Below are 13,551 nucleotides of genomic sequence, written 5' to 3'. Positions count from 1 at the left end.
ACAGATATACATATATACACACATATAAACACACACCCATGCATACATGCACACATGCATACACACACAAATTCATATATACATACACATATATATGTATACATACACAAACATATATAAATATACGTACACGTATATACACGGACACAGAAAAAACATACAAACGCATATATAACATACATAAACAGAAAAACACATACATACACACACATATATATATATACACACATACATACACATGCAGACATATATGTATGTATATATACACAGATATACACATACACACATGTGCATACACACTCATATATGTACATATACACACAGAATAATGTAGAATACAGGATTGTAGCACAACAGATTTGCAGAGTTCGACTTTGTAGCGCTCTCTGTCTGTCTCTGTCTGTCTCTCTGTCTCTCTCTGTCTCTCTCTGCCTGTCTCTGTCTCTGTCTCTCTCTGTCTTTGTCTTTGTCTCTGTCTCTCTCTCTCTGCCTCTGTCTCTCTCTCTCTCTGTCTGTCTCGCTGGCAACATCTGGTAACTCCAGTTCAGGAGTGGATTCCGTGTCTGAATTTGCCTCGTTCCCCCCGTCGCCCCCCTCCTCACCAGCCGTCCCCTCCCCTCCCCTCTCCCCATCAGACGGACAAGCCCATCACACAGTCAGAGAGAGGGGTCTACCTTGGTCTGCCGGCCCGGCTCACCCCCTCCACCCCCTCCCCACACACACACCTCCACTGCAGAGGAGCAGTGAGGGGGAACACAACTGGGGGCTGCACTGCTCCTGGACTCTGGCAACCGCAAACCCATCACACACACACACACACAGGGGGGGAGAGAAGTGAGGGGAAAGAAAGGTGAGGGGGAGAGAGAAAGAGGGGAGAGAGAAAGAGGGGAGAGAGAAAGAGGGGAGAGAGAAAGAGGGGAGAGAGAAAGAGGGGAGAGAGAAAGAGGGGAGAGAGAAAGAGGGGAGAGGAGGTAAGGGAAGGGAGGGGGAGAGAGTGGAGAGGGAAAGAGAGGTGAAGGGAAGGGAGTGAAAGAGAGGGGGAGAGAAAGAGGGGAAGAGAGGGGAGGAGAGGGGAGGGAAAGAGGTGAAAGGAGAAGAGGTGAAGGGAGGAGAGGGGAGGGAAGAGAGAAAGAGAGGGGGAGAAGAGAAAGAGGTAAGAGGTGAAAGGAGGAGGAGAGGGAAGAGAGGAGGAGGGAAAGAGGAAGAGAGGGGGGGAGAGGAAGAGAGGTGAAAGGAGGAGAAAGGAGGAGAGGGGGAGGGAACGAGGTGAGGTCGCAGTGTGAGGAGGCGGCTGGCTGTACTGGAGCGTGTGTCGTTGCTGTGCTCTCTCTCTCTCTGTTCTCTGCTCTCTCTCTCTCTGTTCTCTCTCTGTTCTCTGCTCTCTCTCTCTCTGTTCTCTCTCTCTGTTCTCTCTCTCTCTGTTCTCTCTCTCTGCTCTCTCTCTCTCTCTGTTCTCTCTGTTCTCTCTCTCTCTCTCTGCTCTCTCTCTCTCTCTGTTCTCTCTGTTCTCTCTCTCTCTCTCTCTCTGTTCTCTCTCTCTCTCTGTGTGTGCGAGGCGCGGTATTACTCACACACAGTGTGTGGGAAGCGAGTGGGCGCCGCTGGTTCAGCGCCGGGGGGAAGCGGAGTGGCCGCTATACTGTACCCTGGACACACACGGACACACGCGGCTCTCCCTCCACCCCCAGCACGGCCCGGGCCGCGAAACGTGAGGGGCCCGCGGGCCGTCTGGAGTTAAAGGACGGCCGGAGACTGTGAGAGAGGCGAGAGAAGAGCCCAGAGCCAGAGGGAGAAGAGCCCAGAGCCAGAGGGAGAAGAGGCGAGAGCCAGAGGGAGAAGAGGCGAGAGCCAGAGGGAGAAGAGGCGAGAGCCAGAGGGAGAAGAGGCCAGAGCAAGAGGCGAGAGCCAAAGAGAAGAGCCCAGAGCAAAAGGGAGAAGAGGCGAGAACCAGAGGGAGAAGAGGCGAGAACCAGAGGGAGAGCCAGAACAAGAGGCAAGAGCCAGAGGGAGAGCCAGAGCAAGGGGCCAGAGCAAGAGAAAGAGGCAAGAGCCAGAGGGCGAGCCAGTGGCACATTGGGCAGTGGTCAGCGTGGCCGGGCTGAGTGCTCCACACATCTCTCTCTCTCCCCCCTTGGTGTCTCGGATTGTATCAGCCACCCCCCCTGCCCTGCTGCTCTGCTGCTGCTGCTGCTGTTGTTTGTGGTTCGGGAGTGGAGAGGAGAGGAGAATGAGGTGAAGAGAAGAGAGGTGAAAGGAGGAGAGGGGGGAATGAAGCCCATCCCCGGCTCACCCCTCGCCAGCAAGGTAAGACACACAAGCCCACAGCACAGAGAGTAGCGGCTCTCACTGTCAACCTGTGTGTGTGTAGATATATATATATATATATATAGTGTAAACACCCGTCTTCAACTCCAGTGTTTCACGCGTCTCTCCCTCTCTCTGTGTGTGTGTGTGTGTGTGTGTGTGTTCGTGCTAAACTTAATATCTACTGGACCATGCGTGTGTTAGTGGTACATATCTCCCATATGGTGTATGTGTGTGTGTGTATGTGGGTACTCGACTCAATACACACTAGACCGTGTGTGTTAGAGAGGGTGGTAGTGCTAAATATCTCTTACGTGCTTTGTGTGTGTGGGTACTGAACTAAATATACATCAGACACCAGTCTGAAGAAGGGTCTCGACCCTGAAACGTCACCCATTCCTTCTCTCCCGAGATGCTGCCTGACCTGCTGAGTTACTCCAGCATTTTGTGAATAAATCGATTTGTACCAGCATCTGCAGTTATTTTCTTATACATCAGACCGTGTGTGTTAGTGTTAAATATCTCTTACATGCTATGTGTGTGTGTGTGGGTGTGTGGGTGTGTGGGGGTGTGTGGGTGTGTGTGGGTGTGTGTGGGTACTGAACTCAATATACACCAAGTCTGAAGAAGGGTCTCGACCCAAAACGTCACCCATTCCTTCTCTCCAGACATGCTGCCTGACCCGCTGAGTTACTCCAGCATTTTGTGAATAAATACCTTCGATTTGTACCGGCATCTGCAGTTATTTTCTTATATCAATACACACCAGACCGCGTGTGTTAGAGAGTGAGTTAGTGCCAAATATCTCTTACACGCTGTGTACGTGTGGGTGCTGAACTCAATATACACCAGACCGTGTGTGTTAGAGAGTGTGTCAGTGTTAAATATTTCTTACATGCTATGTGTGTGTGTGTACTGAACTCAATACACACTAGACCGTGTGTTAGTGCTAAATATCTCTTACATGCTATGTGTGTGTGTGCGTGTTGGTACGAAACTCAATATACACTAGACCATGTGTGTTAGAGTGTGTTAGTGCTAAATATCTCCTAGATGGGGTGTGTGTGTGTGTGTGTGTGTGTGTGTTGGTACTGAACTCAATATACATCAGACCGAGTGTGTTAGTGCTAAATATCATGTGCGTGTGTGTGTGTGTGTTGGTACTGAACTCAATATAAACTAGACCATGTGTGTTAGAGGGTGTGTTAGTGCTAAATATCTCTTACATGCTATGTGGGTGTGCGTGGGTACTGAACTCAATATAAACTAGACCATGCATGTGTTAGTGGTACATATCTCCCATATGGTGTGTGTGTGGGGGTACTAAAGTCAATATGCACTAGACTATGTGTGTTAGAGAGTGTGTTAGTGCTAAACATCTCCAACATGCTATGCGTGTGTGTTGGTACTGAACTCAATATACATTAGACTGGACCGTGTGTGTTAGTGCTAAATATTTCCTAGGTGGTGTGTGTGTGTGGGTGCTAAACTCAATATACATTAGACTAGACCGTGTGTGTTAGTGCTAAATATTTCCTCGGTGGTGTGGGTGTGGGGGCTAAACTCAATATACACCAGACCATGTGTGTTAGAGAGTGTGTTAGTGCTAAATATCTCCAACATGGTGTGTTAATGTTAGTACTGAACAATATGTGTAGGAAGGAACTGCAGATGCAGGTTTAAATCGTAGGTAGACCCAAAAAGCTGGAGTAACTCAGCGGGGACAAGCAGCATCTCTGGAGAGAAGGAATGGGTGACGTTTCGGGTCGAGACCCTTCTTCAGACCAAAACGTCACCCATTCCTTCTCTGCCGAGATGCTGCCTGACCCGCTGAGTTACTCCAGCGCTTTGTGTCTGCCCTAGTACGAAACAATATCTACTAGACTGCGTGTGTGTTAGTGCTAAACTTAATATCTACTAAACCATGCGTGTGCAAGTGGTAAATATCTCATCTATGGTGTGTGTGGGTGTGTGTACTAAACTTAATATGTACAGAACCAGGTGTGTGTGTGTGTAGTAGAGCTAAATACATATTCCATCGTGTGCAGGCGTGTTAGTACTAAAGTTAATCATGTCTGCTAGAGTGTGTGTGTGTTAGTGCTAAATGTCTGCTACAGTAAGTGTCTGTTTGTGTGTGTTAATATTAAACTTAATATCTCCCACTTGTGTGTAGGTGTAAGTGCTACATGTCTCCTATATTGTGTGTGTGTGTGTGTTAGTGCTAAATATATTTTGTGTTATGCATGCATGTGTTAGTACTGAACTTACTATCTCCTGCACCATGTGTGTTAGTGCTAAATATATTTTACATTGTGTGTGTGTGTTAGTACTAAACTTAGTATCACAAACATTGTGTGTGTTAGTGCTATATATCTTCTACTGTGTGTGTGTGTGTGTGTCATATCTTCTACATTGTATGTGTGTGTAAGTACTGAACTTACTATCTCCTGCACCATGTGTGTTAGTGCTAAATATATTTTACATTGTGTATGTGTGTTAGTATTAAACTTACTATCTCCCATGTTGTGTGTGTTCGTGCTAAGTGTCTCCCAATACATATCTTTTACATTGTGTGTGTGTGTGTGTGTGTTACTACCAAACTTACTATTTCCAATGTTGTGTGTGTTCATGCTAAGTGTCTCCCACACTGCGTGTGTGCGTGTGTGTGTATGTGTGTGCGTGCGTGTGACTTAAAGTCTGAAGAAGGGTCTCGACCTGAAACGTCACCCATTCCTTCTCTCCAGACATGCTGCCTGACCCGCTGAGTTACTCCAGCATTTTGTGTCTATCTTAAAGTCTCCTCCATTGTGTGTGTGTGTTAGTGCTAAACTTAATATATGTTAGTGTGTGTGTTAGTGCTAAACTTAATATATGTTAGTGTGTGTGTTAGTGCTAAACATCATATATTTTACTGTGTGTGTGTTAGTGCTAAACTTAATATGTTGGTGTGCTAAACTTAATACCTATCAGACTGTGTGTGTGTTAGTGCTAAACTTAATATATTTTACTGTGTGTGTGTGTTCATGCTAAACTTACTAACTATCAGATCATGTGTGTGTTAGTGCTAAACTTAATATCTCCCGTGTGTGAGTGTTAGTGCTAAATTTAATGTCTCCCATATTGTGTGCGGGTGTGTAAGAGAATGTGCGTTAGTGCTGAATCTAATGTCTCGCACATGGTGTGTGTGTGTGTGTGTGTGTGTGTGTGTGTGTGTGTGTGTGTGTGTGTGTGTGTGTGTGTGTGTGTGTGTGTGTGTGTGTGTGTGTGTGTGTGTGAGAGAGAGAGAGAGAGAGGGAGAGAGAGAGAGTGTTAGTGCTAAATTAATGTCTCCTGCACTGTGGGTAAGTGTGTCCGTGTGTGTGTATCTATGTGTGTGTGTATCTATGTGTGTGTGTGTGTGTCTGCATGTGTGTGTGTGCATTAATGTCAGCATTAGCAGCCACATGGTGTATGTTGGTTTTCGACTTAATCTCTCCTACCTTGTTTGTGTGTGTATTAGTGTTAAATGTAACGCATAGATTATGAGATTGTGCGTTAATGTAAACCTAATATTTCCTCTCTCTAGATTATGTGTGTTACTGTTAAATTTAACATCCCTCCTAGTGTGTGTGTGTGTGTTTAATTTGACATCACCTCTCTCTAGATTATGTGTGTTCACGTTCGTGTTTATCTTAATACCGCCTCTCCGTACTTTTTATGTGTGTTTGTGTACGTGTTAAATCCATAATTCTCTCGCCCATTAGATTGTGTGTCCGCGTTAGTGTTACATTTATCATCGGCTCTCTTCACATTTCGTGGGCTTTCGTGTTCAATTTAACATCTCTCTTGATTAAGTGTCCGTTTTCTGCAAATATTTATGTGTGTGCGTGTCCATTATTTCTCCCCAATTTGTGCTTTCGTGTGAGCGTCTCTTCCGATTTTCAGTGTGGGTGTGTTGTGTGTGTGTGTGTGTGTGTGTGTGTGTGTCTGTCTGTGTCTGCATGTCTGTCCATTATTTCTCCACAATTTGTCTGTGTTCGTGTGTCTGTGTGTGTCTGTTTCTGTGTGCGTGTGTCTGTCTGTTTCTGTATGCGTGTGACTGCGTGTGTCTGTGTGTGTGTGTGACTGTGTTTCTGTGTGTCTGTGAGCGTGTGTCCGTGTCTGTTTCTGTATGCGTGTGTCTGTTTCTGTGTCCATGTGTCTGTGTGCGTGTGTCTGTGTGCGTGAAAGACCCATCCCTAACTTCTCTCTCCGTGTGTCTCTGTATGTCGTTACGTACATTCCCCCGGTCTCTGTCGGAATGGAAACCGTATAACACTGAAACCAAGTGCTCAAATCTGCTCGCAACCCCCGAGAAAAAAAGAAAATCAGTGCAAGAACACCGAATTAAAAATCACCACGTCCTGCATTTGTAACAGCCCTCTGAGTAACCCGTGGCTGGTGTATTATTGAGCAGGAGTGTTGTTCTCCTAACAGAGTTTTGATTGAGTCTTTGCCTGCGTGGTACTGCACTTTTAAACAGAACACTTGTTCAATCCGTTGTTCCAAATCTCTCCCCTCTTCCACTGCCACCCCCCTCCCCCTCCTTAAAGAAAAAAATCTAAAACAAAACCCACTTCAGTTCAAAATCCCACTGATTGAAAGGCGAGAGAAATCTCTGCCTCGCGTTTTGTCAGCGTTGTTGGAATTCTCTTTGTGTCAGTTGGTGTTTCTGCGGGTTTTTAAAAGAGTGGACTGGCTTTTGTTTGCTGCGGTTTGAGGTTTGATGGTATGTTGCATTTTATATATTTATATATATGTATATATAGATATTTTTAATGGATCCAATCTGTATTCAGAGAGAGGGGAGATTCATTGGAAGCACCGGCCGAAGTGTTTCGATGAGAACTTGTGTGAAACATTTCTTTTGTTCTCTCTCTCTGTTTCTCTCTCTCTCTCTCTCTCCCTCTCCCCCTCCCTCTCCCCCTCTCCACCCCACCCCCCTCCCACTCCCTCCCCTCTCTCCCTCTGCCATTCTCCCTAACAAAATAAAGACCTGCTAATTTTACACCATCCCCTTAGCTAGTTGTCAGAATTAACACCAGTGCGGGTAAAATCTCTGAACTATTTTGAAGATTGCATTTACATTTCAAAGGTCTTTGCACCCGTGGTACAATTGACAGTGAGAGAGGGAGAGGGAGGGAGTTTGGAAAAACTTTTGGTTAGCTGCCTGCTGGGAAATGCCAAGGCGACAAAGGGTGTTGTTTGCAGGGCAAGGGGGTGGGGAGAGGGGGGGAGAGGAGGGGGGCTGTTTGGTCAAGAGAGGGCTTGTCAGTGGGAAGGCGTGTGGGACTTTGGACTTCTTTTAGTAATCGTTTTAAGCCTTTATTTCAGAACCAAAACGCGCGCACACGCACACACATCCACATGCACACACATCCACACGCGCACACACATCCATGCGCGCACACACACATCTACACACACACACACACACACACACACACACACACACACACACACACACACGCACACATCCACACACACACACACACACACCCACACGCGCACACACATACGCACACACATACGCACACACATACACACACACATACACACACACATACACACACACACACACACACACACACACACACACACACACGTACACACGTACACACACACACACACACACACACACACACACACACACACACACACACACACACACACACAGTGTTTGTTGCAAACCAGCCTTCTTTGGAACACATACATGCACACATATGCACAATATGTTTGTTGCAAACCGGCCTTGTTTTGCAAGTCTCCAGAGTAACATATCCCAGTGATTCATATAGTGGGCTGAAGGGAAGAAAGCAGCACCTCCTGACCTACCCACGCACAGGGTTCAAGGTGATGGTGATAGAGAGTGTGGGGGGTTGGGGGGGGGGGGGGAAGGGAGGTTGTCTTTACTCTTCCCTACTGCTTATTCCTGCAATTCCTCGCTTGCCTCGGCCTCCAGCACTGTTCACACACGCCCGCAAACTCACTGACACAAAATATCCCCGACTACATCAGCTCCTGAACCGAGAGGGCATGTAAATATATATATATATATATATATATACAGACAGACAGACAGACAGACAGACAGACAGACAGACAGATAGATATTTATATTATAGATCAATATAATATTATATATATATAGCAGAAAAGTGAGGTAGCAACAGATAATTGAGTAAACCTAGTGGGTTAAACAGTGGTTCAAATGCTTGCAAGGTTTTGAATCACTGTTTAACCCACTAGATTTACTCAAATATCTGTTGCTACCTAATTTTTCTGCTATATATATATATTTATATTTACATACATGCACACACACACCAATTGATCTCTCTCTCTCTCTCTCTCTCTATATATATATATATATATATATATAATATATATATATATAGATCAATTGGTGTGTGTGTATGTATGTAAATATATATATATACACCGATTGATCCCGGGAAATTGATCTATAAAAATATAATGAAGATATATATATATATTATATATTTATATATATATATATATATATATATATATCAATTTCACGGGCCAAGCAGCATCTCTGGAGAGACGGAACGGGACCTGGAGAGGCCCTTCTTCACGTCACCGGTTCCTTCTCTCCTGAGATGCTGCCTGACCCGCTGAGTTACTCCAGCATTTTGTGTCTACCTTCGATTTAAACCAGCACCTGCAGTTTCTTCCTACACAGATCAATTCCCCTCCTGGGATAAATAAAGTTATATCGTATCGTAATGTGTGTATGTGTGTGTATGTGTATATATATATATATATATATATATAATGTAATAGAACTCATCAAAATAAAACCCCCCGTTACAATTCAGAGTCTAACATTGGATTAACATACACACACTCCAGAATTGCTGCCTGTCCCGCTGAGTTACTCCAGCATTTTGCATCTGTCTTCTGTGTAAACCAGCGTCTGTGGTTCCTTCCGGAAAATGTTGTCTCCATTTTAATGCACCGCCTCCTTTTTGTTTTATTGGGGTAATTTCTTTTCCTTTTGCAATTTTTAGCCACAGAATCTCCCGGAGAGCAGAGAAATAGTCTTGTGGTTGTGACGATCTCACAGGGGATTAAAGAGAGTGGTGACCACATTGCTCTCTGGACACCGTTCCTCATTAAAGTTGGATTGGGGTGGGGTTAGGCAGCTGGAGAGGGGGGGGGTTTACAGAGGTGACACACTGTCCCAACTCTCACTTGCCCCATTGTTATCTTTCCCACCCTCCCCCATCTCCGGGCTAATTCTCCCGGTTGCCACACACATTCCTTCTCCCCTCTCCCATCGGGCAAAAGGTACAGAAGCGTGAAAACGCACACCTCCAGATTCAGGGACAGTTTCTTCCCAGCTGTTATCAGGCAACTGAACCATCCTACCACAACCAGAGAGCAGTGCTGAACTACTATCTACCTCATTGGAGACCCTCGGACTATCCTTGATCGGACTTTGCTGGCTTTACCTCGCACTAAACGTTATTCCCTTATCATGTATCTGCACACTGTGAACGGCTCGATTGTAATCATGTATTGTCTTTCCGCTGACTGGTTAGCACGCAACAAAAGCTTTTCACTGTACCTCGGTACACGTGACAATAAACTGAACTGAGCAGATGAAGGAAGATGTGCCTTTTGAAACAAGACTTGGACTGCATTTTAATAGTTGGAGCTGGCAGTGAAATTCAGGCGGGCATCAAAGAATTCACTACCTTTTAGTCCCCTGACGAGGCAAATCTCACTTTTCCCCTTTTGTCATTGTTTAAAGTCATTCTGAAGAGCAAAAAGGACCAAGGTTTTGGGCGTGCGTGCGTGCTGCAAGACTAGAAGTCTTGTCTCGGTAGGAACTGTAGATGCTGGTTTAGACCGAATATAGACACACAAAATGCTGGAGTAACTCAGCGGCGTCGGGCAGCATCTCTGGAGAGAAGGAAAGGGTGACGTTTCGGGTCGAGACCCTTCTACAACTTCTAGTGGAAGGCTCTGTAAAATAATGTTCATCCCTCTCTGTGTGAGTTACCAGCCCGCCTTTTCCCTATAGCGCTTCTTGGCATGTTTTATAATTTTCTGCTTGCTGTTTTTTTAAATAAATTCTTGTGCAGATGCTGGTTTAGACCGAATATAGACACACAAAATGCTGGAGTAACTCAGCGGGTCGGGCAGCATCTCTGGAGAGAAGGAATGGCTGACGTTTCGGGTCGAGACCCTTCGTCAGACATTAAAACATTAAACATTATCAGATCAGAATATTAACCTACAATTTTATTTTTTTGGGAGAGAGAGAGAGAGAGGTTTCAATTTTAAGAATTTTCCCTTCATATAGCCTCGGTTTTAAACCGGAATTTGGGTGTTCAGACTGATCGTGTCAGTCTGAAGAAGGGTCTCGACTCGAAACGTCACCCGTTCCTTCTCTCCAGAGGTGCTGCCTGACCCGCTGAGTTACTCCGGCATTTTGTGTCTATTGTCGGATCAATAGCAGGTGACTTTGAGTGTTTGCAGGTGAACGGTGAAAGACAGAGAGGTAAGCATTCAGTGTTTGTCCACAGCTATTTGCTTGGATTTGCACAGCGTTGCACAGTTGTTGTTTGAATGCCCGGTATTTAGAAAAAAAACGGGGCAGGAGGGAAATATAGTGGGGGGAGGAGATAATGATTTGACCTTGGGCATTTTATTTTCGTTCTGAAGAGCAAAAAGGTCCGAGGGTTTGTGCGTTTGTGCGTGCGTTCTACAAACTAGAAGCCTCCTCTCGGAAGGGTTGACTGCCGATGCTGGTTTAGACCGTAGGAGGACAGACACACAAAATGCTGGAGTAACTCAGCGGGTCAGGCAGCATCTCTGGAGAGAAGGAACGGGTGGTGTTTCGGGTCGAGACCCTTCCTCAGAGAGGTCCTGCCCTTCTGTCTTCTGGGCAAAGGCGAAGGCTAGTCCATTTAAACAAAAAAAGCCTCCTGTTTTTAATCGTCTAGAACAATAGACAATAGGGTGCAGGAGTAGGCCATTCGGCCCTTCAAGCCCAGCGACTAGAATGGATGTCCCTTTTTCCACTTGCATCGATGCAGGCTCAGCTCTGACCTGCACCTCCCTGTGTCTCTCGATCTCCCCCCTCCCCTGTCTCTCAGTCTGAAGAAGGGTCTCGCCCTGAAACGTCACCCGGTTCCTTTCTCTCCAGAGATGTTGCCCGACCCGCTGAGTTTACTCCAGCATTTTTTGTGTCTTATTTAAAACCTATTCTTCTCTGCATCTCATCTTAAACCAGGAAGTCCTTTGGCCACTGAAAAATCTTCTTATGCGGGCGGCTAAGAAGGTTTTTGTGATTTTTTTGTGATTCATTTTTCCCCTCATCCCTGGTGCCTGGGGATGCTGAAGAGGATATATTATAATAATAATAATAATTAATAATAATGCATTACATTTATATAGCGCTTTTTCTAAACACTCAAAAGACGCTTTACAGGGATTACTAAAAACATAGAGAAGAAAAATAAATAGATAAATAAGTAAAACGAAGAGAAAAAGGAAAAAGAAGGTGAGGTTGACCTTCAGTGGTTGAAGGCAGTACTGAACAGGTGAGACTTCAGTGATGTTTTGAATGTGGTGAGTGTGGGGGAGTCTCTGACGGTTTTGGGGTTAGTGAGTTCCATAGGGGTGGGAGCAGCGATGGAGAAAGCCCTGTCCCCCCAGGATCTGAGTTTGGTCCGGATGGGGGGGGGACAGGAGATTGGCAGCGGCAGAGCGGAGGGTGCAGGTGGGGAGTGTGTCCTGTGGAGGAGGTCAGTCAGGTAGGATGGGGCCAGGTTATGGAGGGCTTTGTAGGTCATGAGGAGGATTTTGTACTGGATTCTCTGGGGGATGGGGAGCCAGTGGAGCTTGTAAAGGACGGGGGTGATATGGTCACGGATCGGGGAGTGGGTGAGTAGACGGGCAGCGGAGTTTCTGGATGTGTTTGAGTTTATTGATGATTTTTGAGGGTGAACCATAGAGGAGGCTGTTGCAGTAGTCCCAGACGGGAGGTGATGAAGGCGTGGATGAGGGTTTTCAGCAGCCGTGGAGGAGAGGGGACGGCCGGAGACGGCCGATGTTTTTTGAGGTGGAAGAAGGCTGCTGCATATAAATGCAGGATGCAGCTTTGTGTGGGGGAGGGGGGGAGGGGTGGGGGGGGGAAACAAAGCGACCCCAAAAATGGTGGAATTAACTCAGCGGGACGGGAAACATCTTGAGAGAGAGAAGGAATAGGTGACGTTTCAGGTCCGAGGACCCTTCCTCAGGACTGATTGTGCCAGTTTCAGTTTTAGTTTATTGTCACGTGTACACAGTGGGAAAAGCTTTTGTTGCGCGCTAAACCCGCGCTAACCAGTCAGCGGAAAGATAATAACACGATCGCAGACCCGAAACGTCACCCATTTCCTTCTCTCCAGAGATGCTGCCTGTCCCTGATTTACCCCAGCATTTTTGTGTCTGATTCTTCGCAAGGCACATCTGGATAGGTAGATACAAAATTGCCGGAGTAACTCAGCGGGACAAGCAAAGCAGCATCTCCTGGAGAAAAGGAAACAGGTGACGTTTTCGGGTCGAGACCCCTTCTTCAGGCTGTGAGTCTTGTCTTCAGGCTGAGGTCTTGTCTTCAGGCTGTGAGTCCTTGTCCTTCAAGGCTGTGAGTCTTGTCTTCAGGCTGAGTCTTGTCTTCAGGCTGTGAGTCTTGTCTTCAGGCTGTGAGTCTTGTCTTCAGGCTGAGTCTTGTCTTCAGGCTGTGAGTCTTGTCTTCAGGCTGTGAGGTCTTGTCTTCAGGACTGTGAGTCTTGTCTTCAGACTGGGAGGTCTTGTCTTCAGACTGGAGTCTTGTCTTCAGACTGAGGTCTTGTCTTCAGACTGAGTCTTGTTCTTCAGACTGAGTCTTGTCTTCAGGACTGAGTCTTGTCCTTCAGACTGGGAGTCTTGTCTTCAGACTGGGAGTCTTGTCTTCAGACTGAGTCTTGTCTTCAGGGCTGTGAGTCTTGTCTTCAGGCTGTGAGTCTTGTCTTCAGGCTGTGAGTCTTGTCTTCAGGACTGGGAGTCTTGTCTTCAGGACTGAGTCTTGTCTTCAGGCTGTGAGTCTTGTCCTTCAGGACTGTGAGTCCTTGTCTTCAGACTGGGAGTTCTTGTTGCTTTTCACTTAGTATGGCTGTATGGTAACTCAAATTTCACTGTACCTAACTTGGCACGTGTGACAATAAAATGATC

General features: G+C 46.2%; 1 protein-coding gene across 1 annotated transcript in view; it reads left to right on the top strand.

The window, feature by feature from the left end:
* The first annotated feature begins 1,598 nt into the window (after positions 1–1,598).
* Positions 1,599–13,551, top strand: part of adgrl2a (adhesion G protein-coupled receptor L2a) — a 325,186-nt gene continuing 313,233 nt past the window's right edge. The window contains exon 1 of the mRNA XM_078408143.1: positions 1,599–2,304. The gene's annotated coding sequence lies outside the window, so the exon portion shown is untranslated. The remainder of the gene's footprint in view (positions 2,305–13,551) is intronic.

This window comes from Rhinoraja longicauda, chromosome 11, assembly GCF_053455715.1.
Source record: "Rhinoraja longicauda isolate Sanriku21f chromosome 11, sRhiLon1.1, whole genome shotgun sequence".
NCBI classification, from domain to species: Eukaryota; Metazoa; Chordata; class Chondrichthyes; order Rajiformes; family Arhynchobatidae; genus Rhinoraja; species Rhinoraja longicauda.
This window is presented reverse-complemented; position numbering and strand designations above follow the sequence as displayed.